Below are 26481 nucleotides of genomic sequence, written 5' to 3' on the forward strand. Positions count from 1 at the left end.
TGGAAAATTGTACCTTCCCAAGAATTTGTCCATTTCTTCACAGTCGTCCATTTTATTGGCATATAGTTGTTTGTAGTAGTCTCTTATAATCCTTTGTATTTCTGTGGTGTCAGTTGTGATCTCCCCTTTTTCATTTCTAATTTTATTGATTTGCGTCCTCTTTCTTTTCTTCTTGATGAGTCTGGGTAAGGGTTTATCAATTTTGTTTATCTTCTCAAAGAACCAGCCTTTAGTTTTATTGATCTTTGCTATTGTTTTCTTCATTTCTATTTCATTTATTTCTGCTCTGATCTTTATGATTTGTTTCCTTCTGACTTTGGGTTTTCTTTGTTCTTCTTTCTCTAGTTGCTTTAGGTGTAGAGTTAGATTGTTTATTGGAGATTTTTCTTGTTTCTTGAGGTGAGATTGAATTGCCATAAACTTCCCTCTTAGAACTGCTTTTGCTGCGTCCCATAGGTTTTGGGTTGTTGTGTTTTCATTATCATTTGTTTCTATGTATTTTTTTATTTCTTCTTTGATTACTTCAGTGATCTCTTGGTAATTTAGTAGTGCACTGTTTAGCCTCCATGTATTTGTGGTTTTTACAGTTTTTTTCCTGTCATTGATTTCCAGTCTCATAGTGTTGTGGTCAGAAAAGATGTTTGATATGATTTCAATTTTCTTAAATTTTCTGAGGCTTGATTTGTGACCCAGGATATGATCTGTCCTGGAGAATGTTCTGGGTGCACTTGAGAAGAAGGTGTATTCTGTTGTTTTTGGATGGAATGTCCTATAAATATCGATTAAGTCCATCTGGTCTATTGTATCATTTAAAGCTTGTGTTTCCGTATTTATTTTCTGCCTGGATGATCTATCCATTGGTGTAATTGGAGTGTTAAAGTCCCCTACTGTTATTGTGTTACTGTCGATTTCCCCTTTCATGGTTGTTAACATTTGCCTTATGTATTGAGGTGCTCCTATGTTGGGTGCATAAACATTTATAATTGTTATATCTTCTTCTTGGATTGATCCCTTGATCATTATGTAGTGTCCTTCCTTATCTCTTGTAACAGTCTTTATTTTAAAGTGTATTTTATCTGCTACAAGTATTGCTACTCCAGCTTTCTTTTGATTTCCATTTGCATAGAATATCTTTTTCCATCCCTTCACTTTCAGTCTGTATTTTTCCCTAGGTCTGAAGAGTGTCTCTTGTAGACAGCATATATATGGGTCTTGTTTTTGTATCCATTCAGCCAGTCTGTGTCTTTTGGTTGGGGCATTTAATCCATTTACATTCAAGGTTATTATCGATTTGTATGTTCCTATTACCATTTTCTCTAATTGTTTTGGGTTTGTTTTCGCGGGTCTTTTTCTTCTCTTGTGTTTCCTGCCTAGAGAAGTTTCTTTAGCATTTGTTGGAAAGCTGGTTTGATGGTGCTGAATTCTCTTAGCTTTTGCTTGTCTGGAAAGCTTTCGATTTCTCTGTCAAATCTGAATGAGATCCTTGCTGGATAGAGTAATCTTGGTTGTAGGTTTTTCCCTTTCATCACTTTAAATATGTCCTGCCACTTCCTCCTGGCTTGCAGAGTTTCTGCTGAAAGATCAGCTGTTAACCTTATGCGGATTCCCTTACATGTTATTTGTTGCTTTTCCCTTGCTACTTTTAACATTTTTGCTTTCTTTGTATTTAATTGTTGATAGTTTGATTAATATGTGTCTTGGCGTGTTTCTCTTTGGGTTATCCTGTATGGTACTCTCTGTGCTTCCTGGACTTGATTGACTATTTTTTTTCCCATGTTAGGGAAGTTTTCTACTATAATCTCTTCAAATATTATCTCAGACCCTTTCTTTTTCTCCTCTTCTTCTGGGACCCCTATAATTCGAATGTTGGTGCGTTTAGTGTTGTCCCAGAGGTCTCTGAGATTGTCTTCAATTCTTTTCATTCTTTTTTCTTATTCTGCTCCTTGGCAGTTATTTCCACCATTTTGTCTTCCAGCTCACTTATTCGTTCTTCTGCCTCAGTTATTCTGTTATTGGTTCCTTCTAGTGTATTTTTCATTTCAGTTATTGTGTTGTTCTTCTCTGTTTGTTTGTTCTTTAGTTTTTCTAGATCTTTGTTAAACATTTCTTGTATTTTCTCAATCCGTGCTTCCATTTTATTTACAAGATTCTGGATCATCTTTACTATCATTACTCTGAATTCTTTTTCAGGTAGATTGCCTATTTCCTCTTCATTTATTTGGTCTTGTAGGTTTTTTATCTTACTCCTTCATCTGTGACATATTTTTTTGCCGTCTCATTTTTTTCCCCTTTTTTTAATGAGTGGGATTGTGTCCCTGTCTTACTGGTTGTTTGGCCTGGGGCTTCTAACACTGGAGTTTGTAGGCTGTTGGGTAGAGTTGGGTCTTGGTGCTGAGATGAGGACCTCTGGAAGACCTCACTCCCATGAATATTCCCTGGGGTCTGAGGTTCTCTGTTAATCCAGTGATTTGGACTTGGAGCTCCCACCACAGGAGCTTTGGCCTGACACCCAGAGGTTCTCTTGGGGGTTCTTCCCATCTCCTTGGGTGTCGGGGTCCCCCAACAGCATCCAGCAGGCACCCTAGTTGTGGGGAGATGTGAACTCTGCATCTTCCCACACCGCCATCTTTTGATGTATTGACTTAAATGGGTCCTGGAAGAAAATAATGCATGAAATAATTATGAAAATAATTGCATAATCTGCAATTTTGAGGATATTAATGCTGAGGACAAGGTCCAAAGAGGTTTTTATGTTAATAAGCTGTGAGTTGATTCAAGGGGAATATAAAGTGATGCTGTGACTGCGAGGCCACTGACTGAAAAGGCCAGTGGCAGTCACCAGAAGGACGGGAACTTGGTGGGCATCAGCCAGCCCACCCCCAAAGGGCCTGGCTCCACGTTCACTGCCCACCCCACTGTGTGCCATGAGGTTACACAAGCCCCTTCCCCAAACACCCAGTCTCTACCTGAAGAGAAGTAGGGAGAGCTGGGTAGGAATTGAAGCATCAGTAAACAGAATGAGCTGATGCAAAGAGATTGTTAAAATGATTGGATTGGAGGGAGTCGTAAACCAGACTGGACAAAACTCAACTTCCCTCTCTCTCTCAGCCCCCTTTCTGACTTCTTCTTTTCTCACCTTCTTTCCTTCTACCCATGCAGTGCAAGCTCGTCAGGAAATTTAGAGTAGCTTTAGAGAAATAAACTACATGTTTGTGGCAAATTTACTCCACCTAGAAGAGTAGTGCTACTGGACGATCTTCACACACACAAATCATATGAATCAAGTTAAGTAAATTTTCAATCAATAGCACCTCATGGCCTTTTCTTGGACAGTCACAATATTAAATGTGCAAATTTAAGTCCTGAGAAGTCCTGTACTTAAAAAGAATACACCTGACTGTGAGCCTTTCTCAAATACATTTGACTCTGGTATGTTACCTCCATACAACATGTGTTGAGATCCAGCAGAATTGGTTCCTGAAGAACCTATTTTTGGGAAATGCTGGACTGGGAGCTGGTGAAGGTGCTTCCATCCCGACAACTCATGCATTGATGATCGATAAACCCCGGGAGGCATCTGGCTCCCAGGCCAGCCTCTCCTGGGTGGGCAAGAGGACTGACTCCTCCACGGGAAGCTTCCAGCCAAGATCTGTCCCCCACACCATTCCTGTCTCCACCAGGGAGAAGTTAGAGTGACCTGCCAGCCATGCGGTGGGGTTTTTAGAGCTCCCAGTTTCCAAATAATGCCTTTCTACTGCCCGGGCTTCTTGCCTCTGTTATTGGGATTAGAAAGAGAACAACAGCTACGAAAACACAAAACAACAAACAACAAAAACCCTCGGACTGAACAATACCCCAAGCCACATCAGAGGAGCCTTTTCCCTGCTGGCCCCCCGCCTGTGCAGAGTCGGAATGTCTGGGTATGGCTCCCAGCTCCACCCTTGGTCAAGGCCAATATGCTCTCTGGGGTCCTTGGTTTCCTCAACTCTCCCCTCTTTCTAGGCCACCCTCCTTGGGTGGTATAGCCCCCATGATGAAATCTCAGCCCTAAGGTCATTGGAAGCTCTTTATTTAAATACTTAGAATTCTGAACAACCTGAATAGTGTATTAATCATAATTAGTAAGTTGACATCTATTCAGCATTTGACAGTTTACAAAGCAGTTATACAGTCATTCCTAAGAAGAGCCCATGAAGGGAATAGTGAGTCTCCATTCCATCAGTGAGGAAACAGAGAGGATAAGCAGCTTGCCCAAGGTCACACAGGTAGCTGGCAGAGTCTGGATTTGAAATGAAGTCTTCTGATTTTAAAGTGGGCATTATTAAAGAGCAGAAGACATAGTCCCTGCCTTTGGGAGTTTTAGTCCTGCTGAGAAAGTGAGGCTTACTTTACCCCATTTTCTGTTGTCTGTTATTTTGGATGTGTGTGAGAATAAATTGGGCTGTACAAGTTGTGTAGACACTATCTCACTCAAGAGATCTGAATTCAGAGAAAGGAGAAGTCCTGTGGGCTGGGGTGGTTCAGGGAGGCTTCCTAGAGGAGGTAGACCCAGAGCGAGGCCTTAAAGAATAAAACACAAAACTTAAGAAAAGTCTCTAATACATCAGTCATTTATACCCTAGTATAAAATTCATTTGGTACCCCATCTCTAAACATAGGACAAAAACAAGGCTTTCTTATTTTTTCATTCAAGACAACATTTTGAGCCATTACTGTGTGACAACCAGAGGCTAACTTGCTGATGCTAGCTCATCCCTTGGAATAGGCCCCTAGGATCAGAATATGCCTTTAAATGTAAAGAGGAAGGAAACAGGGGTTCCCCCAGCCAGTGGGTGGTAGAGTAGGATTTGCACGCAGATCTCAGCCTCTGTCCTTAACCCACTTCTCTCTATTAACATAGTTCACCTGCCCTCCTGGGGAGCAACGTCCAGCTCAGACAGGGCTGAGGACTCAGACGCTGGTCGTGGAGTTTCGGTGGGAAAGGGTAGGAAATTCAGGGAACCAGAATTTGAGCCTTGGGACAGGGAAGGCTGGAGTTCGAGCAAGAGGGAACGGGTGTCTAACTGCCTGTTCCACCAAAAACACAGAAGAAAGAAAGAGCCTAGAGCAGAGATTAATAAAACCAAAGGAGACCAAGAGGTCAAGAAGTGGATCAGGATGAGGGGAGGCTGAGACTGCCGGCGCTGGGGAGAGGAGCTAACGAAAGCCCTTGGGCAGGTTAACAATTAGCAAAAGAGTTGTGTTTCTAATTACATTTCTGATCTCCATCTGTTCGTTCCTTGAGTGAAATGAAGTAGGGATAGTAGATGGGGAATTGCTTGGAAAAGTAGAAGAGGTTTGCGCTGGAAAGTGATCGATGAACTCTTCATTAGGGGCTGTTAGCTTCTCTCTCTGATATTTATCTTTGTAGGTTGCAAAAAGGGCACTTGTGCCTGAATTTCTTTCTTTCTTTTTCTTTTTCCCTTTTTTTTTTTGCTTTCTACAGGGATTCTTGTACACAAGGCAGACCTGATGTTTGCTCATTGCCCGGCTGATCTCTGGTCCCATGACTTTTAACGTCCATCTACAAATTGAGTTTCCCATGTGGACTTACCAGCTCTGATGTGTCCTCTGGGCCACCTTTCCAGTCCAGAACCCCTTTGACCTCACCACAGCCAGTCTCCCCTTCTCTTCTCCAAGTTCAATCCAGCCCCTTTCTGTGCTCTCCACACTGCACACACACTGTCTTTTCTGTCCTTTAAACATCCAAGCTTGGTCTCACCTCTGAGCCTTTGCCTGTGCTGTTCACTGGGTCTGGAATGCTTTCCCCACATCCTCACATGGCTGACACTTTCTCATGTAGGGCTGAGTCGAAGATCACTTCCTCAAAAAGGCCTTCAATGACCACTCATCTCAAGAAGCATACCCGTCACCAGTCACTCTCATTACCCGCTTTATTTTCTTTACAGTGTTTGATGATAGGGAATTATTTATTTCTTTCTTATTTACTTTTCTGAGAGGTAATGTCTAGTTTTTTTAAAAAGCAATATATGTACATGACTTTAGAAGTTTACATTCAAATAAAGGTTACATAAAAAACAGCAGTCTCCTGCCCTCCTCCTCTCTGCTTCTCAGAAGCAGGCATTTTTAGTTCTTTTAGCTGCTGCTTCTATTTACTGCTATATTTCTAAATAATATCCTTGTATTAGAAGTCCTTGATTTTTCTACTTTATTCACAATTCATGGTATTTCTACTGATGGTTCAACTTTTACAAACTCGTACATGGTTGTATGCATACACGGGGTTATCCTTTCCCTCCATCCTCCTTGAATAATTTATCACAATTTTTGGTAAAATTCACTATTCAACTCTTTAGGATCATTACTATGTAAATATTTCACAGATAAGCCATGTGAAATAATAGCATTGTTCTCTTTCTTGCATAATTTTGTGTTTCTTCTGCAACGATGTGAGAATTATTAAATGGCTTCTTGTGTTCATTTTCTTTTTTTTAAATTAATTTTTATTGGTGTATAGTTGCTTTACAATGTTGTGCTAGTTTCTGCTGTACAGCAAAGTGAATCAGCTATACTTATACGTATATCCCCTCTTTTTTGGATTTCCTTCCCATTTAGGTCACCACAGGGCACTCAGGAGAGTTCCTTGTGCTACACGGTAGGTTCTCATTAGCCATATATTTTATACATAGTAGTGTATATATGTCAATCCCAATTTCCCAATTTATCCCACCCCTCTTCCCCCCTTGGTATCCATACATTTGTTCTCTACGTCTGTGTCTCTATTCCTGCTTTGCAAATAAGTTCATCTGTAGCATTTTTCTAGATTCCACATATAAGAGATATTTGTTTTTCTCTTTCTGACTTACTTCACTCTGTATGACAGTCTCTAGGTCTATCCATGTCTCTGCAAATGGCACAATTTCATTCCTTTTATGGCTGAGTAATATTCCTTTGTATATATGTACCACATCTTCTTTATCCATTCCTCTGTTGATGGACATTTAGGTTGCTTCCATGTCCTGGCTATTGTAAATAGTGCTGCAATGAACATTGGGGTGCATGTATCTTTCTGAATTATGGTTTTCTCCTCATGTTCTTAGTTTTCTGTTTGCCTATCATTAATTCTTTCCTAAACTCTCTGACAGATTTAAAACTCCTCTCAGTATAGATAGTTTATCACCTCTAGTTTTTAAATTCCTGGAGACATAGCTCCTGGAGCACACCTATCTTCTGCTCTAATGGGGGCTGTTCACTCTTTGAGCATAGCTGTAGTTCTAGAAACTTCCTCCTCCCATCTACTATGTTGGATCCAGATCCCGGGCTTTGGGGGGTGGAGGATTTGTTTGTTTGTTGGAGTTTTATTTTTTGTTGTTTACTCCAAGGACTGACAAACATTTCTGTGAAAGGTCAGATAATTAATATTTTTGAGTCTGCTGGCCATATGGTCTCTCGCAACTATTCAACTCTGCCATTGCAGTGTGAAAGCAGCAGTAGAAAACATGTAAATGAATGGGCACAGCTATCTTTCAATAAAACTTTATTTACAAAGATAGATGGTAGGCTGAATTTGGCCTGCAGGCCATAGTTTGCCCTCCCTTGGTTTACACCTTCATTTTGGTGGAGTACATCCTTCAGTAGCTTCTTGAGAAAGGATGCATGGGAAATAGTTTTAAAAGAATTTGCATGCCTAAAAATGTCATCATTCTACCCTGTGTTTGATTGATAGTTTGTCTGGAATTTCATTCTAGGTTGGAAATAACTTTTCTTCAGAATTTTTAGGTCATTCCTCTATTGTTTTCTAGAGATTTAGGTTGCTATTGAGACGTTTGATACTCTTCTGATTCTTTGCATAAATTTACTTTTTTGTTTCTAAAAGTCTTTAGGATATCTTTATCATGGAGATTCTGAAATTTCCTGATGATATCCCTTGGTGATTTTTGTTTTAATCTATTATCTGGGCAAATAATAGCTCCCCCCAAAATTTATCCTAATAATCTATGGGCTTCATTTTGAAGAAACATTCTTATATTATCTCTTCACTGTCTACCTGCTCCCACATGACGATTTTCTCTACACTCCTTTTTCTGGAATTCCTGTGAGTTGGTTGTAGAAATTCCTGGTTTGATCCACTCATTTTTACTTTGTTTCCTCTCATAATTTCTACCTTTTCTTGTCTTTTTGTTCTCTGAATTATTTCCTTATTTTTAGCTTCTATTGAATATTTTATTTTAGCTCCCATTTTTAATTTCAAAGAGCTATTTCTAAATGTGTTCCTTTTTATAGCTGCCTATGGTTTCATGGATGAAATATCTTCCCGTATGTTATGAGGATGGAAATGATAATTTTCTGACATTTTCTTTTGCTCCATGAATTACTCACTTCGCCTGTTTGCCTTTTTCCTCCTCCCTCTCCTCCTCTTCCTCCTCTTCTGCCTCCTCTCCTTCTGTTTATTTTGTTGTCTACTTTTAATGTTAGAGGATTTCTCAGGTCCCTGGTGATCATGGCTGTCTGTATAAGGGTGAGACTGTAAAGTGAACTGGAAGTCTCTGTGAATGGGCAGGGTTTGTGTGGGATTATTGGAGAGTGACCCAGACCTTTAGTTGGGAGCACCCCAGATCAGTATCTCTGGGTCTCTGCCCTTGGCTGAAGGTCCCTACAGAGATGGATCACCCAATCTTTCACCTGGTTGGCAGGGAGGGAAAAAACTGGGGTCCCTGGGTTTTGAGAGTTGAGTGGGGAAAAGGAGCTGGAAGTTCCCCCTTCTGGCTGTGGACTTCCATTTCAACCTTCTTCTTGCCTCCCCAAGTCCAGGGTCTTTCTGGTTCACCCCCATCTTCAGTCATATCTGCTGCATCCAATTCCTGGCCTTTCCTGGATTTGGTGGCTCATGTTGGCTTTTCTTGTTCAGGCACTTCCCTTGGCAGTTGGATTTCAGTTTCTCCAGACTAGAAAATCAGTTCCCACTCCTTCTTCCACTTTCCATCTTCCAGAAATTTGTTACCTCTGATCTTTGGTGGTTTATCTCTTCCATTCTCATTGCCCTTACTGTTTGAGTGGCATTTTAGAAAGGCGTGGAGATGAACTCATGTATATAAATGGGTGTTCTTTTTATTCTGTTCTTGGCTGCCTTCTTCTTGCTAGGCTCCAAGAAGGCAGGGAGCTGGTCAGTTTGTTTGTGACTTTGTCTCTATCCAAAGGGGCAGGGCAAATCTTGAACAAAAAGCCTGCCCAGGAGAGGACATCTGGGGCTGTGTGAGGGACTCAGGGGGTGCAGTGGCCAGGAGGAGGCCCCACTCCCATTTAAAGCAGCATCTCTTTCATTGAGTTTCACTCATTCATTCATACTCCTCATGTTTACTGAGCACTTACTATGTGCTTGGCATTATACAAGACCTTGGAGATGTAGCAGTGGACAAGACAGATGTAGCCCCTGTCTTCATGGAGTTAGAATCTAAAGGACAAGGTGTTACAATCAAGTAGGGTGAGCATTTAGGAAAAGAAAAACAGATACTACTGTCTAGGGGACTGAAAAAGTGATGGTTCAGGAGACACCTGATGGCCAGAGGAGACTAAGCTATCCTGTTGAGGAAGCAACTGACTGGAGAGTAGTGTGTCCTGGGCAGAGGGGAGAGCATGTGCAAAGCCTGGTGTATTAGTTAGCTATTGCTGCATAACAAATAACTCCCAAAGTCAGTGGCTTAAAACAATGCTTATTATCTCACAGTGTCTGTGGGCCAGAATCCGGACACGGCTTAGCTGGGTCCTCTGGCTCAGGATCTTTCACAGGCTATAGTCAAGGTCTCAGCTGGGGCTGCAGTTACCTTAAGGCTCAACTGGGAGTGGATCTGCTTCCAAGCTCAACCAACTGGATTTTTGCCAGATTCAGTTCCCCCTCAGCTGTTGGACTGAGGACCTCCATTCTTCCCAAGGGGTTGGCCCAGTTGGGCTTCTCCACAGAACAACTCTAATATGGCGGGAGGCTTCATCAGAGCAAGCAGGTGTGAGAGCAGGACAGAAGCCATAGTCTTTCATGACCTGACCTCAAAAAGTGACACCCATCACTTTTGCTGGTCAGAAGTGGTTAGAGGGGAGTCCCTGGGTCCAGCCCACTCTCAAGGGGAGGGGATTCCACAAGGACATGAGTCCCAAGGAGACAGCTGTTCCTGATCACTGGGAGCCATTTTAGAAGCACCTTTCACCTGGACTGTGTGACTGGAGTATTTGACTGGAGTGTGTATATATCCAGCCAAGCTGAAACCAAGAGTGTGAGGAGGAGAGTGTGAGTGGAGGCCTGGAGAATTAGGCAGTAGCTGTGGAAGGTTTTTCAGCCCAGGGAAGGTTTTTAGCTTGGGCTATTATAATAAAATACCATAGACCAAGTAGCTTGAACAACAGACATTTATCTCTCACCATTCTGGAGGCTGGGAAGTACAAGATCAGGTGCCAGAGGACTTAATTCCTGGTGAGGGCTCTCTTTCTGGTTTGCAGATGGGCACTTTTTCCTGTGCCCTCATATGGCTGAGAGAGAGAGAGAGAGAGAGAGAGGAAGCTCTCTGGTGTCTCTTCTTATAAGGGTGCTAATCCCATTATGAGGGCCCCACCCTCATGACTTCATCTAAACCTCCCAAAGTCCCCATCTCCAAACACCATTGCCTTGGGGGTTAGGGCTTCATACATGAATTTTGGAACCACAATTCAGTCCATAGTAGCAGGTGAGGTTCACGATTGGATATACAGTTTTTGGAAGATCAGTTGGGCTGCTTTGAGAGGTTTAGAGGAAAAAGACTGCAGGACAGGGATCAGTTAGGATAAAGAGAAATGGCAAAGGAGACCAAGAAGGGGCATCCAGTGAAGTCAGGGGAAACCGGGGTGAGGGTGGTGGCCTGAGGCCCAGGAGAAAGAATTTCAAGGAGGTGGAAGCACAGGTCTGGTCCATTGGTCCTGCTGTCCTAGGTCCAACTTCCCTGATAAAGGCATCCATGGATCAAAAACCCTGAAAAGCAACTGCTTAGCTCCAAACCCCTCATATATACCTGAGGAAACTGTGGCCCAGAGCAGTGATTTCTGTGAGGAACGAGACCGTCTGGGGCTCTCAGGCCGAAGGTCACACTGAGTGCCATGGTTTCCAGATTCTGTTCAGTGAGCAAATTTGCATTCTGCTTCCCCTCAGCATGTGATGGAAACCTCACGATTCCAGGTGTGAAAGAGGCTGAGACAGGCAGAAGCTGTGAGAAACGTCTCTGTGAGCCTTCCAGAACATGAGCCCATGTGGTTCAGGCAGGGCCATAGGAGACCTCCTTCAGGGGGGTGTAAGGGGAAACGGAGCCTATCAGAAGGACCAGCTTTGCAGATACTAATTATCCTCCTTTTGGGGCTCCTGGCCACAAGTCCCTGTGCCCAGCCTGGATTAAAACCCCACGTTGCTGCAATCCTGGGCCCTCAAGGAAGAGATTTCCAACAATGCAAAACTGCCAATGAGGCAATCCTGATGGAAGGCGTGGGTCTCCTCCCTGGACCCCCTCCTGGGTCTTGGCTTTGAAATCCCATCCCATGGAGGTGGGGGGGAGGGCTGTGGCTCTGACTGTCTGGAAGTCCCCTCCCCACCATGCTGGTGCTCCCTGGATGGGGCTCAGCCCCTCCCCAGCCTCCTGCTTTTGGCCGCGCTGCTGAGAAGCTCACTTTCTTGGCGGGGGTTCGTCAGTTCCAGGCATCAGATCCCACCACGGGAACCTCGCTAGTTGGGGCCACCTTGCCAAGGTGCACACGTATTTACCACATGCAGGTGGGCAGGGAGCAGCAACGGGGGGGCTGGACTCCTTTCTCCCCAGAAGGAACAGAAGCACCTGTCATTCTGTGATGCCTGGGCCTGGCGGGAGACCAAGGTGACACTTCAGGGACCCCTTCCCACACCCGGCTGCCCCACCCAGCCTTGCATGGGAGCTGCCGGGTTGCTGCGCATTAGGATGAGCCACGGAAAAGTGGGGCCCGAGCGAATGTCCTACCTTCAATAGGAGCAATGGGCGGGCGTTTCCATAGAGCATCTAAGCAGGGCCGGTCACTGACACAGGTCATGCCCTGACCCTGTACTCCAGGCGGCTGCCCTCTTAGCACCTGGGGCACCTGGGACAGAACAGAGGCAGAAACCAAGCAGTGTGGGTAGGCCCTAGTGACCCCCTCCTCATTACCTTCACGGCCAATCTCAAGTGTAGGACGGACCCTGAAGTGTGGCCCACGACGAGGGGTCAGTGCAAACCCGCGAGCCCATGTTTGCTGCCACCGAAAAGGGGCCCATGTTTTTGCCTACCAAGCCCATAGGGCAAGAGACCTTTGGGTCAAGGGGCCAGCTGAGGAAACTGTCCCAAAGTAGTTATCACGGCAAAGGACCATGGAAGGTTCTGGACCTTCTGAAACCTGCCCCATAATATTCTCAGGTGATCCAGGGAGGAAAACGAAGCACATTACATTCAAGATCACATTTAATCAAGAACTCTGAGATAGGTACTACTGTTATCCTCATTTTGTGAAGACACTGAGGCATAGAGCCACTAAGGAAGATCCTCAAGGTCACACCAACAGTAGGTGCAGAGCTGAGACTCGAGCCCAGGGCTGTCTGCTTGCCCGGTCAGTGCCCATCTTCCCTCTCCTGCCTCCCCTTGGACTCCAGGCTCCCAGTGGCCATGTGCCCCAGAACAGGTGCCCCCAGAGTTCTAGATCCTTCTCATCTATGCTGCCCTGCAGCCCCCTGTGCAAGGGGTTCCACGGTGAGAAAGAGGCAGAAGTTCTGCTTCCTCGTTCTGCTGGTTCCAATGATGGTGGCTCGAATTACAAGCTACCACAGTGATGCTGTAGAACTGAACTGAGGCCTCTGAAACCTAAGGCAGCCCTCTGGCTGGGATCCAGCCTCTCTTGAAGTACCTCTGTTCTCTTCCCTGGAATAACGGTTGTACAGTCCAGAAAGTTCTGAAACTCTGGGTTTCAGAATCTCAAGGTACAGCCTGCAAAACATTAGTTTCTCTCTGCTGATTTGCCACAGCCTCCAACACACACTCACACACCTCACCTACCCTTTTATGCCTCTTGTTATCTTCATGACCTTGGGCAAGTGACTTCATCTCTCTTAACCTCAGTTTCCTCATCTGTAAAATGGGGATAATCACAGTACCTAATTCTCAGGGCTGTTGTGAGGGTTAATATGATGTGTCATTTTCATTTTCTTTCCTCTTTGCCCCAAATCAAGCCTGACTGTTACTATCATTCTCCATACGCTGTCATCCTTTGGGGGAGGGCATGAGAGTAGGGCAGGGAGCCTTAAACCACCATTCCAGAACCTTCACCCCACTCGGCCATATGCCAGCACCCAATATAGAAGTTGGGGGGCATTCCTTGTTTTCCCAGCCCTGCATGTCTTTCTCCTCTCCCTTTTTTTTCTGGTAATAGGCTTGAGATTTTTCTCTGGGGAGCCATGGGCTCCTGAGGCTCAGATAGACCTGACTTTGTTTGGGTTCTAAGACTGGGCATGTGATCCGGCCTTCCCAACTGGAATACTCCACTCTCTAGCCAAGTGCTTGGTTCAGGGACGGTCATGTGATCCAGGCTGGGCCAATGAGAAACTTGGCAGGGATTTATGCAGCCTTTTTTCCTCTGGGATTGCTAAGTTGGTAGAATGTAAACTTGAAGAGGCTGGCAGGTGTCTTTGACATCACTTGGGGAGAACCCACCTGAAACCGAAGCCATGAACCCACATAGCTGTCTTCTTTCTCTCCAGAGGAACTCAGAAGAAGATAAAGAGAGACATATAGATGGAAAGACTGGACAATTGTGGTTCTAGGCTGTAGAACAATTGTGGTTCTAGGCCATGCTCTACAAGAAAAGAGTCCATGGCTCAGTGAATCTGGAAAGTCCTGCATCTGTACCCCTTCTTGGGGCACCAGAGTACACATTAGTATATTGAAGTATATATAAGAAGGCCTGAACAAAAGAAACCTGCTTATCTTGGTTTGCCACATGTTTCCCAAACTTACTGTACTATGGAACCCTTATCTCAGAGTCCTTCAACAAAGAGTTATTGAGAGCCTACTATGTGCCAGACACACTTCTAGATGCTGGGGATACAGCAGTGAAGAGGGCAGACACAGCCCCAGCCCTCAAGGAGCTGACATGCTCCCATCACTCTAATTGACACCCTGTGGAACCAGTGGACACATTGGAAAATTCTGCTTTAGACCAAGCCCTCAGGCCAGAGACGGAGCCTGACCCAAGTCCCAAGGATGTTTGAGGCCAAGCCCTCTTCGGGATTTTATCACCTTGTACATGCCTTCTTGGTGCAGTGATTTCCCAGGGATATTGCTGACCTGCTTGGTCCTAGCCATGTAGCTAAGAAGGGCCCAGAACTGCCCTGCCAGGGTCATCTGAACTTGGGCTGAGAGTTCTTTGACTGGCCCAGGCCAGTCGTGCTGCTCTGAAATGTGCTAGTGACAAACAGCACCAGAAATAGTGGTGGGATGAAGGGTGCAGACAAGTTAGATGGGCCCGTTATCACAGAGTCATGCTTTGGAGCTACAAGGTTCAAGTTCTGATCCTTATTACCCAGCCCTGCTAGAACCGAGGACTTCCTAGGAAATAGTCACTTCAAAACTTTTTGTGAATTACAGGGCATATAAATAAATAGAAATACTAACTTGCAGTGGATTTTTACTTGTTTATTTTCTCCTGTACGAAAAAGACACTGAAGGTTGCACCCATTGATGGTTGCACCCATTTTCACTGCAGGACATTCTCACTCGCTCAGGCCAATGCTATCTGCAAGTTTACTTTAATATTGTCAGACCTTAACCTGCTCTTTCCTTTGAATGGGCCTATAGACATGGCTCCTAGAAGAGCTGAGAGTGTCAGGGGAAGCAGCAGACGGTCCTCCAGGCTCCACGATGGGGCCCCTCTGTGCCACACACATTAGCCAGCTCCCTGCAGGTAGCAGGAGGTACACGCTGCACAGTATCAGAAGGAAGAGGTCACAGGCGATGCATGGCTAAGCTACTGAGGGATTGGCTCTTGCGGACCTGCCTTTCTCTGCAACACTGTAATTGGTGCATCTTCACAGATTTTCACGTGGCTTCCTCTTTTCTTCATGTTTCTTTCTCATTTTTAACATTTGAATGATCTGTCTTCGGTTTTTTTTTTTCTTTCCATCTCCAAAATAATCCAGTAAAGAGCCTTCCTACTTTCTGGCACTGACGGGGCAGCAACAGCTTCTCCCCGCCCCCACCCTGCGCTCCCCGCCTCTACCTGCACATCGTGGTCTCATCTGGCACAGAGGGAAGAGGAGCCCTGGCAGAGGGTAGAGGCAGCGGGGAGGAGCAAGGCCTAATGCTCATAGAAGATGCTAGAACCAAGGAAGAGGCATTCCTGGGATGTACGTCTCTCCTTATTTCCTCCCAAATCTTAAGTCAATCTAATCAGAACTTTGGGGGAAATTTCTCCCCAAGAATCCAAGAACTTGAGAGGCCTCTGAGAGATGAAGCACTGTGGTGATTTCTAAAGATTCCTACCTGCTGGTATTCATACCCTGTGTCATACCCTCCCCTGAGTGTGGGCTACACCCGGTGACTTACTGCTAAAGAATAGAATATGCAAAAAATGATGGGATGTCACCTCCGTGACTGGGTTAGGAAAGACTGTGACTTCCATCTTACGGGTATTCTCTTGTCCTCTCTCCCCGGCTCACGCTAATGAAGCCAGCAGCCATGTTGTGGGCTGCCCTACGGAGATGCCCACATGGTGAGGAGCCAACAACAAGGAGAGACTGAATCCTGCCAACTACCACGTGAGTGAGCTTGGAAGGAGACCCTTCCCCAGATGAGCCTTGAGAAGAACTGCGCCCTGGAGGACAGCTTGACTGCAGCCTATGAGAGACCCTGAGCCAGAGGACTCAGGTTAACTTTGACCAATTCCTGACCCTCAGCAACTTTAAGATAGTAAGTGCTGTTGTTTTAAGCCACTATGTTTTGGGGGGTCATATGTTATGCAGCAGTAGATAACCAATACAAGTACAAACCCTCTACTTCCCACGGGAGACCACGGAGGCCAGAGAGAAAGTAAGTCACCTAAGGTTGTAGAGATGGTGGTTGAGAGCAGAGCAAGTGCTATAATCCAGGTCTCCGTCCACTGCCCTTGGGGGGAGACTGGAAGTAACCCCATGCCATGATTTTTGTCCACACTAGGATTGTCACCATGAATCCTAAGCCTCGGTTCTGTCATCTATAAAATGGGATGACTAGTAACTAAGGTGAAAGATGGTAAATGCTTCATGTAAAGCACCTAGTACCTGGTGCATAGTAGGTGCTTTGTCTAGAGAATTCTTTCTAGAAGAGAAACCTCGCCTGAAACCATCTGTCCAGAGCCTTTTAGGAAATCAAAGCTGGTCAGAGGGGAATCCTAACAGTTACACACGTTTTATCTTGGCTAAAACTACAAATGGGCCTCCATGTTGATGTGAGGCCAAGAGTTTTCTTGGCATATAGGTTTACTTATTGGCATCCTTTTCCTCCTTCTTGTATGAAGTACACCCATGATGCAGCATCTCCATTTCTTTAAAAAGAAGGGAGAACTTACAGATACTTGGAAATAATATGATGGCAGAATCCTGGATTTTATTATCCCCAACCTCCATCTTTTATAGTCATCTTCTTTATATCTAATTTGAAAGCCATGATTTGGGGGAACTCACCCTTTTTTTGAATATTTCCAAAACATTCAAATAAGCATTCATAGAAATATTAACATTATTTTGTTTCGTCCTTGTATTTCATGATTTTCCTCATATTAAGTTCAAGTCCATGATATCGAGCTTAAGGGATATACGCAGACAGGTGTGGTAACCACACAACTGCCTCCTGGTAAGGCTGGAACTCAGTGATGGGGAGGAAATTCAGGGACACATTAGTCACAGTCACTTACCTTCAGCACGCCGCCCCCGTCACCCAGATGTTTACAAGAGCAGAGATAACACTGGCTCATCCCATGAACCAGGCAAGTGGAACTCTGTTGAGGAGAATCTACCGTGTTAATAACTTCCAACAAAGCAGAGCTGGGGTCGTGAGCTCTACTTTCCAGCTGAGAAACAGAGGGACTTGCACAAGTGCACACAGTTTATTCATCACAGAACTAGACCTGTATATATTTTTATTTTATATCTCTTTTTAATCTTTATAAAGATGGTTATAATGCTGCAGTGTAACCTTTTTGGAACTTACTCTTTTCACTTAATATTTGCCTTACTCTGTTTGGGCTGCTATAACAAAATACCACAGACTGGGTAGCTTATAAACAACAGAAAATTGTTTCTCACAGCTCTCGAGGCTGGAAGTCCAAGATAAGAGTGCCAGCCTGATCAGGTTCTCTTGAGAGCCCTCTTCCTGGTTGCACACTTCTGACTTTTTGCTGTGTCCGCACACTGTGGAAGGGGTGAGCTAGCTCTTTTTATAAGGACACTAATCACCTTCCAAAGGCCCTGCCTCCTAATATCATCACCTTGGGCATTAGGTTTTCAACATATGAATTTTGGGGGGGGACACAAACATTCAGACCATGGCAATACTCTATTGTTAAGATTCATCCCTATTACTGTGTGTTGCCCTGGTTCACTTATTTTTTTAAAATTTTGTTTTAATTTTTTATTTTGAAATAATTTTAGACTTACATACAAGTTGCGAAAGTGTACAGAATTTCCATCTACCCTTCACCCAGCTTCCCCTGATAGTAACACCTTACGTAACCACAGAACATTTATCAAGACTAAGAAGTTAACATTGGTACAACAGTAGTAATGAAACTACAGACTTTATTCTGATCTCACCAGTTTTTCCTCTAATGTTTTTCTGTTCCATAATCTAATCTAGCACACCGCACTGCATTTAGTTGTCATGTCTCCTTAATCTCCCATCTGTGATGGCTCCTCTCTGGTTCACTTATTTTGACAACTGTATGATATTCCACTCTTTGAATTCACTATGTTGGTTCATCCATAGCTGAGCATTTGGGTTGCTTATGAGGTTTTGCTCTCATGACCAGTGCTGCTGTGAAACTGCTCATACGTATGTCCTGACATACAGTGGCAAGAGTTTCTCTTGTGTGTATACCAGGAGTTGAATATTCCGGATCATAGGTTTAAATGTTCAACTTTAGGAGATAATGCCAAACCTTTCCAGAATGAGTGTACCGGTCATAAGTCTACCGCTGTAAGTATGAATGGTCTATGACCCCTTCCTTATTTGATATGGTCACACTCGTTAATGTTTGCCAACTGCATGGGTCTAAGTGGTCTCGACTGGGGTCTAAGTGGGCTTGATTGCTCTCAGTTCTTTGAACACACCAGTGTCTTTCCCCCTCAGGACCTCAGGCATAAATGTCTCCCCGCGGGCACAGCTGTCTCCCCATAGGCACGCCCCTCCTTTCCAGCTCTCCCCTCCTCTTGCTCTTCAGATCCCAGGGTGGGCTTCCTCCGCCACCCTCTCCAAGTCTTCCCCCACCCCCATATTCCATCTTAGCATCTTGTCTTTTCTCTCTGACCACAGTGTCAGCTCCATGAGAGCCGTGATTGCATCACTCTTCCCCATTCACACTCCCCAGCTGGGCACAGTGCCTGGGACTCAGTAGATGTTCAACATGTGTCTGTTAAATGAATGAATGAGTGGATGGAGCTTGTCTGTACAGGATGCTTCCTATTGGGAATCACCCTGGCCCCATAGCCAGTAAAAGTAAAAGCTTCATCTGGTTTCCAAACCCCAGCCTCCTGTTTTCACCAGCAATAATTTGCTGCAAACCCTGCCAGTAAAGGACAGACCATTTGGGATGCATAAAGCAAAATGGAATCATGTGCAAGATCTTTGGGGTGGGCTGTGCTGTTCATCCCGAGTCTGGGGGGGCCACAAGTCAAGGCTGGAGGACAAGCTGGGTGGGTGAGAGAGAGGAGGTGAGGGAGAGGACAACCTTCTCCTTGTCGGCCACCTTTTCTTCAGTTTGAGAAATGTGAGGAGGTGGAGAGTGAGGGGGGGCAGGCCACGCAGATGGTCTAGGGATCCTCCACTTCCAGTGGGAACTTCGCTGATGTTGGGTGGTCTCCTGGGCAGCCCCATGGAGGGGATGGGCTCCGACATTGTCTTCTCATGACTGTAGGGCTGCTGGAGCTTCTGGGAGAATTTACAGTGTGCCATCAGGGCTGCTTGCTGATCTCTTAGTAAAAAATACTATTGTACTGTTGGTTCTCTCTGATTGTAAATAAAATACATGCAGTTGTAGAAAAGAAAACAATAAAATCATTAAGCCCTTCCCATCACCCAGAGATCTCACTGGTTCCATGCTGCCATATTTCTTTCCTGTCTTTCCTACTCCTCCCTTGTTCACTTAGGAGAGCCTGGGGAATTGAGGGATTAAGAATATGGGTTTTGCAGACTGACAGCCATAATTCAAATCCTGACTCTGCCTCTTGCTAGCTGCATGGTTTTGGCAAATTCCTTGACTCTTCTGTTTTCCAATCTGTAAAGTGGAGCATTAGCCCATCCATAGTGCCTGCCTCTTAGAATGGTTGTAAGGATGTCATGACCTGTTACATATAAAGCACCTGGCCCATGGTAACTGCTGAATAAATGTTAGCCACTATTGTGTCAAACCCATTCAGTCATTCAATTAACGTTTATTGAGCATTTACTGTGTGCCAAGCACTGTCTGGGGAGCTAGGCGTACAGAGGTGAACAAAACAAGCATGTTGCCTTCCCTGGGGGAACTTACAGCCTCTTTGGGGTGAGGGTGGAGGCACACTTGGTCCAAATAACATGCTACTGAATTTATAATTATGTGTTGCCAGGAGCCTTATAAACATAAAGAATAGGAGAAAGTTACATTTCAGCCAGACCTGAAAGACAATGAATAAGATGCAGTGCAGGGGTGGGGGAAGAGGTGTCAGGCAGAAAGTGGAGGCACTCGGCTAGAAGGAGGTTTGGGTGTGTCGAGGTGCTGACAGCCGGCCTTTGTGGCTGAACGCAGCTGAGCAAGGGGACAGAGGAATGGTGTGAGATGGGGCTGGAGGGGCAGCTGGGTCAGAGTCTTTGGGACCTTGTCAGTGTCCTTGAAGATTTTTAATGCAATTCCCATGCAGACTGAACATAAATTATAGGCAAACGTGTCTAAAAAGAGATCACACGTGTCCACCATTCTGTGCCCTGTTCTTCTTCCATTTAGCCTGGAGCCCAGCTTCTCTAAAAAGGGCTTGTAGACATCATTTTGAAGGACTGTGTAGTACTTCATCGTGTGGACGGAGGTATAATAAGTCATCTTTCCATCGTTGGCGGTTTGGGCTGTTTCCATCTGGGGGCAGCCAGTGGCTGCTCTGCATATGCTCCTGGCAGCTTTCCGCGGGGACACTCCTCCACCCTGACAATCCATCCAACCACGGCACAGGGGCCCCCTGTAGACAGGAGGGAAGGGGAGTGCAGAGCTACCTCTCTGCCCCTGCAGGCTTGGCCCAGGCTGGCCTCTGATGTCATGGAAAGTTGGCCGGCAGCTCCTGGCTCTCTCACCGGCGCGGGCTGTACCAGGCTGGCATCCGCCCCTTGACCGCAGCTTGGAGCTCAAATGCTCCACCAGGACATCAAGCGCCAGGGCAGGGCCTTCTGGGGCCTCGTTGCTCCGTTCTCGCCCTTCTCACTTCACCCCTTTGTTCTGCAGACCCCGCCCCCAACCCCCCCCCCCCCCAGCCCTACCCCCATGGGATGAATGAGCTGGGGAGGTGTCCCTGGCCTGTTACTAATTATTTCCAAAAGTCCCTTGTGACCAGGCTGGTGGGGCTGGGACAGACACCAGCTCTTCTCCCGCCGTCCTGCAGCTCATCATTCAGAAAGCACATCTTAGAGGAGGAAGTCAGGTGCGAGGGGAGGGGAGGGTTTCTCTGGAGGGACAGGCCGCCATTAGGGGGAGGTCCCAGAAGAAGTGATTGACGTGGGACGGGATCTGGTGTGGGCCAGTGGGAGGGCTCTCACCAGAAGAAATGTATGGGGAGCTCACGTTTACCTTCTTTTTCCACTCCGAGGGCCATCCTGGGAATGTGGGAAAAAGAAGGGCCCCTCTGGGCCTGATACAAAGTAAGAGCTTGCTAAAGGTTTGCGTGAATGAAGGAACAAAACGACCCTTGGACTCAGAATCACAGAACGGCACACACAAAGGACCCGTGGAGATCACCCAGTTCTGTGTTCTTAAGCTCTCTCGAGTCAGGCACTTTTAGGAGAATCTGATGAAGTTTCTGGTCCTTTTCTCCAGTCCATATTCTTATCCACACACCCTCAAAGCTTCTAATATGATTTAGAGGAATTCCAAACCCCTAGAATCTTTCCATGGACCCCTCATTGTCCAATTCTCTCTTTTGACAGAAGGTGAAAGAGATACCTAGGGAGGATCAGGGACCAGCCCAAGTCCCCAGGAAGTGGCGGCCAGAATCTTTTTGTGTTTTTTTTTTTTTAAAGCAAATGAACATTTTTTTTTAAAAATAAATTTATTTATTTATTTATTTATTTTTGGCTGTGTTGGGTCTTCGTTTCTGTGCGAGGGCTTTCTCCAGTTGCGGCGAGCGAGGGCCACTCTTCATCGCGGTGCGCGGGCCTCTCACTATCGCGGCCTCTCTTGTTGCGGAGCACAGGCTCCAGACGCGCGGGGTCAGTAGTTGTGGCTCACGGGCTTAGTTGCTCCGCGACATGTGGGATCCTCCCAGACCAGGGCTCAAACCCGTGTCCCCTGCATCGGCAGGCAGATTCTTAACCACTGCGTGTGGCCAGAATCTTGATCTTCCTTCTCACCCCAGGGCTGGGAATGCTGTACAACCGTAATCCTGGGCCTGCCATTCACGTGCTATGTGATCTTGTCAAGATACCTGAGCTCTCTGGACCTCAGTTTCCTCACCTGTAACTGGGGAGAAACAAGGCTCACGGCCCATGTCTGTGCTTGTACTAAGCAAGGGTGCTTGTCGAGTGCCCCACCGCACGGCAGGTGGTAACCACACACTGACTGGTCTAGCATTGCCCCATCACACAGGGGTCAGTAGAGCTTCAGTGAAGGGAAGTGTTTTTGCTTAAGGCCGCAACATGGGAGGAGCATGGAGAGTCTTCCCTTGGCTCAAATATGAGTCCCACATGACACTGTGTCTGTCCCCTCGGGACTGAGCACCTCCAAGCCATCAGGAAAGTTCCCACATTTAGGTTCAGGGTGTCAGAGGCAGGCTGTGTGGCCTGGGGCCTCCATCTTCTGATTTGTTGCATTGAATGGGCACTAGTTCATAGTTCCCTCCAGGATTAGAATGCAAAAACTTTGTTTCTTTCCAAAAAAGACATTCTCTTACTCTCTGGGGCAGTCACTTGCCCCAGTCAGCTGGCCACAGAGACGGCAGAGAGATAGTGACTTGACAATCCCTTTAGTTGGGGGTGGATGAGTGGGCAGAAGGGAGCATGGCCAAGGGTCTGCTGCAGCAAGTGACAAATAATCAGTGACCTTGAGTTTGGACTACCGCATGAGAGAGTTCAGTGAGAGAGACCGTCGTCGTGATACGAGGTGGCCAGGAAAAGTTGTGGAGCTTCCCAGGAGAATATAAAGTGTCAGATAAAGTCTAGAATGTGTGACCCTATACCTCTCAACACCCGGGCTCCTGTCTTATAAATGGTCTCTTCTGTTCTGACTGCAAGCTTTGTGATTTGTGTTCTACAAAGGCAGGATTTGTGTCTGAATTGCCCTTTCGACTCTGCACAGGGCTGGGCACATAGTAGGTGCTCAATAAATATTTGTGGAATAAAGGAACCAACTGGACTGCAGCAGTAGAGACTCTGCTGACCCCAGCCCCAGCCTAAGAGGCTTGTTAGCGAGAGGACAGAGGCAGCTCCAAATACAGGGGGCACCCGCGGGTGTCTGTGCAGTCAACACCCACTCTCAAACCCCTTTGACATGTCCACTGGCATTTGGCACATGGAGGTATCTGCCAGGCCATGGAGTGCTTTCCCATGCAGGAGGCCCCACGGAGGCCTCGGAGAGCTGGGCATTGTCCTGCCCAGAAAGCTTCCATTTCTTCCACTTCTAATGAAAATGTCATTAATAACAATGCATTTAATTAAAGGAAAGCTGGCTTCAAAGAGCTGTGGGTTTATGGGAAGAGACTTGGATGGAAGTCATTATTCTTTTTGCCCCATCTCACCCCTCATTCTGTCTCCTCTGTCTTCCATTCAGCCCATGTTTGATCTCCTGCCTGTGCTTTCTTCTGCCAGCTCAGGGTCCAGGGGGAATGGGTTACTGTGTCCATGGCAGGAGGAATGGGGAAACCTTTTGAACTGGCCTCTTGTTCGGGAGAAGCGGCAGCCGTAGTGGAGTGGGGTTGGGGAGCTCTGAAATGTGTCTGGGGGTGTGAACTGAAGGCAGGAGCTGGTGGTGAGGACCCAAAGGAAAGTTCTCTGCCAGGTCAGGTGAAGAAGGGGCTCTGGTTTGCAAAACGCCTGCCAGAGAAAGAACCAGGAGCTGGTGCTCCACCCTCCCTGATAGATATAATAACAATCACAATGATTAATATAGCTCATACCGAGAGCTCACTGTGTGCCAGGTCTGTGCCTGGCACAGGGGCATTGTGTCATTTCATCTTCACAATAGCTGTCCTCATTTTACAGATGAAGAAACAGAGACTCTGTGCCCTGTCACTTCTCCAGTTGCACAGCTGACATCACTCCTCTGTGTGACCTGGGTCACAAAGGCTCACCTCTCTGAACTTCTGTTTTTATTTTCATCTGCAAAATGGAGAGGCTGAGCTAAGTGTTTCTGGTTCTTGGTATGAGTCACGTGAACGTTGGTGTAACTTTTGTCTGGTTAGGGCAGGTGGACCATGAAGAGGTACTCAGCATCCTTGCTTTGGCAACCCAGCTCCCAGGTCCCAGGGGAATCCTTCAGGAGGTGCCTCTCCATAGCAGGTGAGAACACATGATGATAAAGCTGTGTCTTGAGGATGAGTTCTAGTCCTTACTTATCATTAGTTGAATGTGGCTATTGGGGAAGACCACCTATAAAGGTCGTGGACTGCAGCCTCCTGGAGGGGGATGGGACCTCATGTGTAAGCCAGAAGTTGTGGGCTCTGCCTTGGAGAGAGAAAAAGAGGGAAATAGAGATAGAGGAGAGATAGAAACAGACAGAGATATAAAGAGAAAGACAGAGACAAATGGTTATGCAGAGAGATAACGAGTGAGAGAGAATGAGTGAGAGACAGAGAAAGAGGCAGGGGGGAAATATCAGAGAAACAGCGGCAGGATAAGAGAAGAAGAAAAAGAAAGACAGAGGAGAGAAAGCCAGAAGGATGGAGAACCTAAAAGGGGTAGGATTGGAGGCTGCCCAGGCAGCCCATCTGGGATTGGACCGCATCTTCCTGTAATTGCAGTTCTGATCGCTCAAAGACAGTAGCTGAGAAGCAAACCCCAGCACACCCCAGAGAGCCGCCTGGGGTGAGGGCCTGGAAGGCAATGCAGAGATGCGAGGCCTCAGAAGGTGTTGGATGGGGAGAGAGAAACCTGCGGTTCTTTTGGTTAAACCAAAATTATGATTGTCCAGCTCAATTTCAGAAGTGAGCGAGAGCCCTCAACGCAGGCCTCATGCGCTTTCTGTGTTTTATGGGAGCTGGAACATTGTGGGTGTTAAGCAAACATACTCTTTCAAGTTCAATCACGGAGGGAAGCTGGATGGGAGCTATTAAACAGAGCAGCTCTCACAGCTGGAAAAATAAATCCATGGGCTGAGGCATCATCCAGCAGCATGAGCTGGGCCCCTAATCCAAGATGGCAGAGGGAGCCCATCTGCTCTGCTGTAAAAGGGAGCCCTGGGGTGGCCCTGGAGCCCAGGTCTTCACTTGAAATCTCAAGGTCTCCGACGCGCAGAACTGCACAGGCTCTTGGAAATGGATAATAATAGCACTCCCTTCCAGAACATGACGAGACCAGCCCCATCTAGTGCCTTACAAATATTCTCTGTAACCCTCAAAGTAACCCTATGAGGTACGTCCCGTTGCTTAACCTACTTGTTTACTACGACTTAACCTGTTCATCATGGGGTAGCCCCATTTTATAGGCAGAAAAACTGAGCCCTGCTCTTTGTCCTAGATCACACCTGGCAAACGGCAAAGTCAACACTTAAACCTCAGATCTCCTGCTTTCCTGGCCATTGCTGTCCAGGTGAGCACCATGAGATATCACAGGTACCTCCAACAGGGAAGGCCCTGGCTGTGGTCACAGAGGCACCCCCATGGGTTGGGAATAAGGGACAAGGGGCCAGCTGGAGGGACCATGTCTCCTTTCCAGGTGATAACCTGGGAATGCAGACCTGCTCTTCTTTCTAGACCCTCTGTAAGTAACATGTACCCCAAGAAGCCCCTTTGGGGAGGTGCAGTGGGGGGATGGGCAGGTGGCAGGGTGGGAGATGGACAGCTACTGACTTGTTGGCTCAGCATCTTTTTATTTCCCCTTTTTCTGGTGACACACTTTTCTTTTCCTCTGGGGGATCTCTCCCTCTCTGTTCCACGTGATTCTAGCAGAGATTTCCATTCCCAAACTTTCCCCTGCCCTTCGTAGTGGCTCGCATATGACATTGTGTCTCTGTTAGGAATGCTTTCACCTGTGAGTAATAGAATGCACACCTAACAGGAACTTCAACAATAAAGACATTTAATTATATCCCATAAGGAAAAAAATCTGGAAGTGGAAATTTCTAAGTTTGGTGTAACAGCTAAACAATATCATCAAAGACCAGATTTTTATCATTCTTCTGGTATTACTGTGCTGGAGTTTTGTCTTTGAGCTTGTTGCCTTATGGTGGCAAGATGGTTGTGGTGACTTTTGCATCATGATTCCATTCAGAAGCAAGGATGCAAGAATCTTTCCTCTTGCTAACCTGGCTTTTATCAGGGAGAGAAAAACTTTTCAAGAAGACACTAGCATACTTCCATATATATATATATATATATATACACATATGTATATATTTCAGGTTTTCTACCTGGACATCTCTCTCTCTCTCTTCCTCCCTCTCTCTCTCTCTCTTTCTTTCTCTCTAAATTAAATTAAAGTTACCCAGGTGAAAGTCTGAATTCTTTATTTTTGACATCGTTATAGGTGAAAAATATGGTGGCATCTTGCGCCATGGTAGAAATGAATACTCGTGGAATTGAGTACAGAATGGAATGTTGTGAAGGTATGAGGATGAAAGGGCAGTGCATTGGGCTGCCTTCCTTAGAGATCTGTTAAAATAGGATTCTATTGGGTTTCTATTCCTGCATAACAATTGACCACACACTTAGTAGCTTAAAAAACACACACACATTTATCATCTCATGTTTTCTGTGGGTCAGGAGTCCAGGCACAACTTAGCTAACTCCTCTGCTCAGGCTTTAATTCAGATGTTGGCTGGGGCTGAAGTCTTATCAGAAGC

Source organism: Balaenoptera musculus, chromosome 8, assembly GCF_009873245.2.
Source record: "Balaenoptera musculus isolate JJ_BM4_2016_0621 chromosome 8, mBalMus1.pri.v3, whole genome shotgun sequence".
NCBI classification, from domain to species: domain Eukaryota; kingdom Metazoa; phylum Chordata; class Mammalia; order Artiodactyla; family Balaenopteridae; genus Balaenoptera; species Balaenoptera musculus.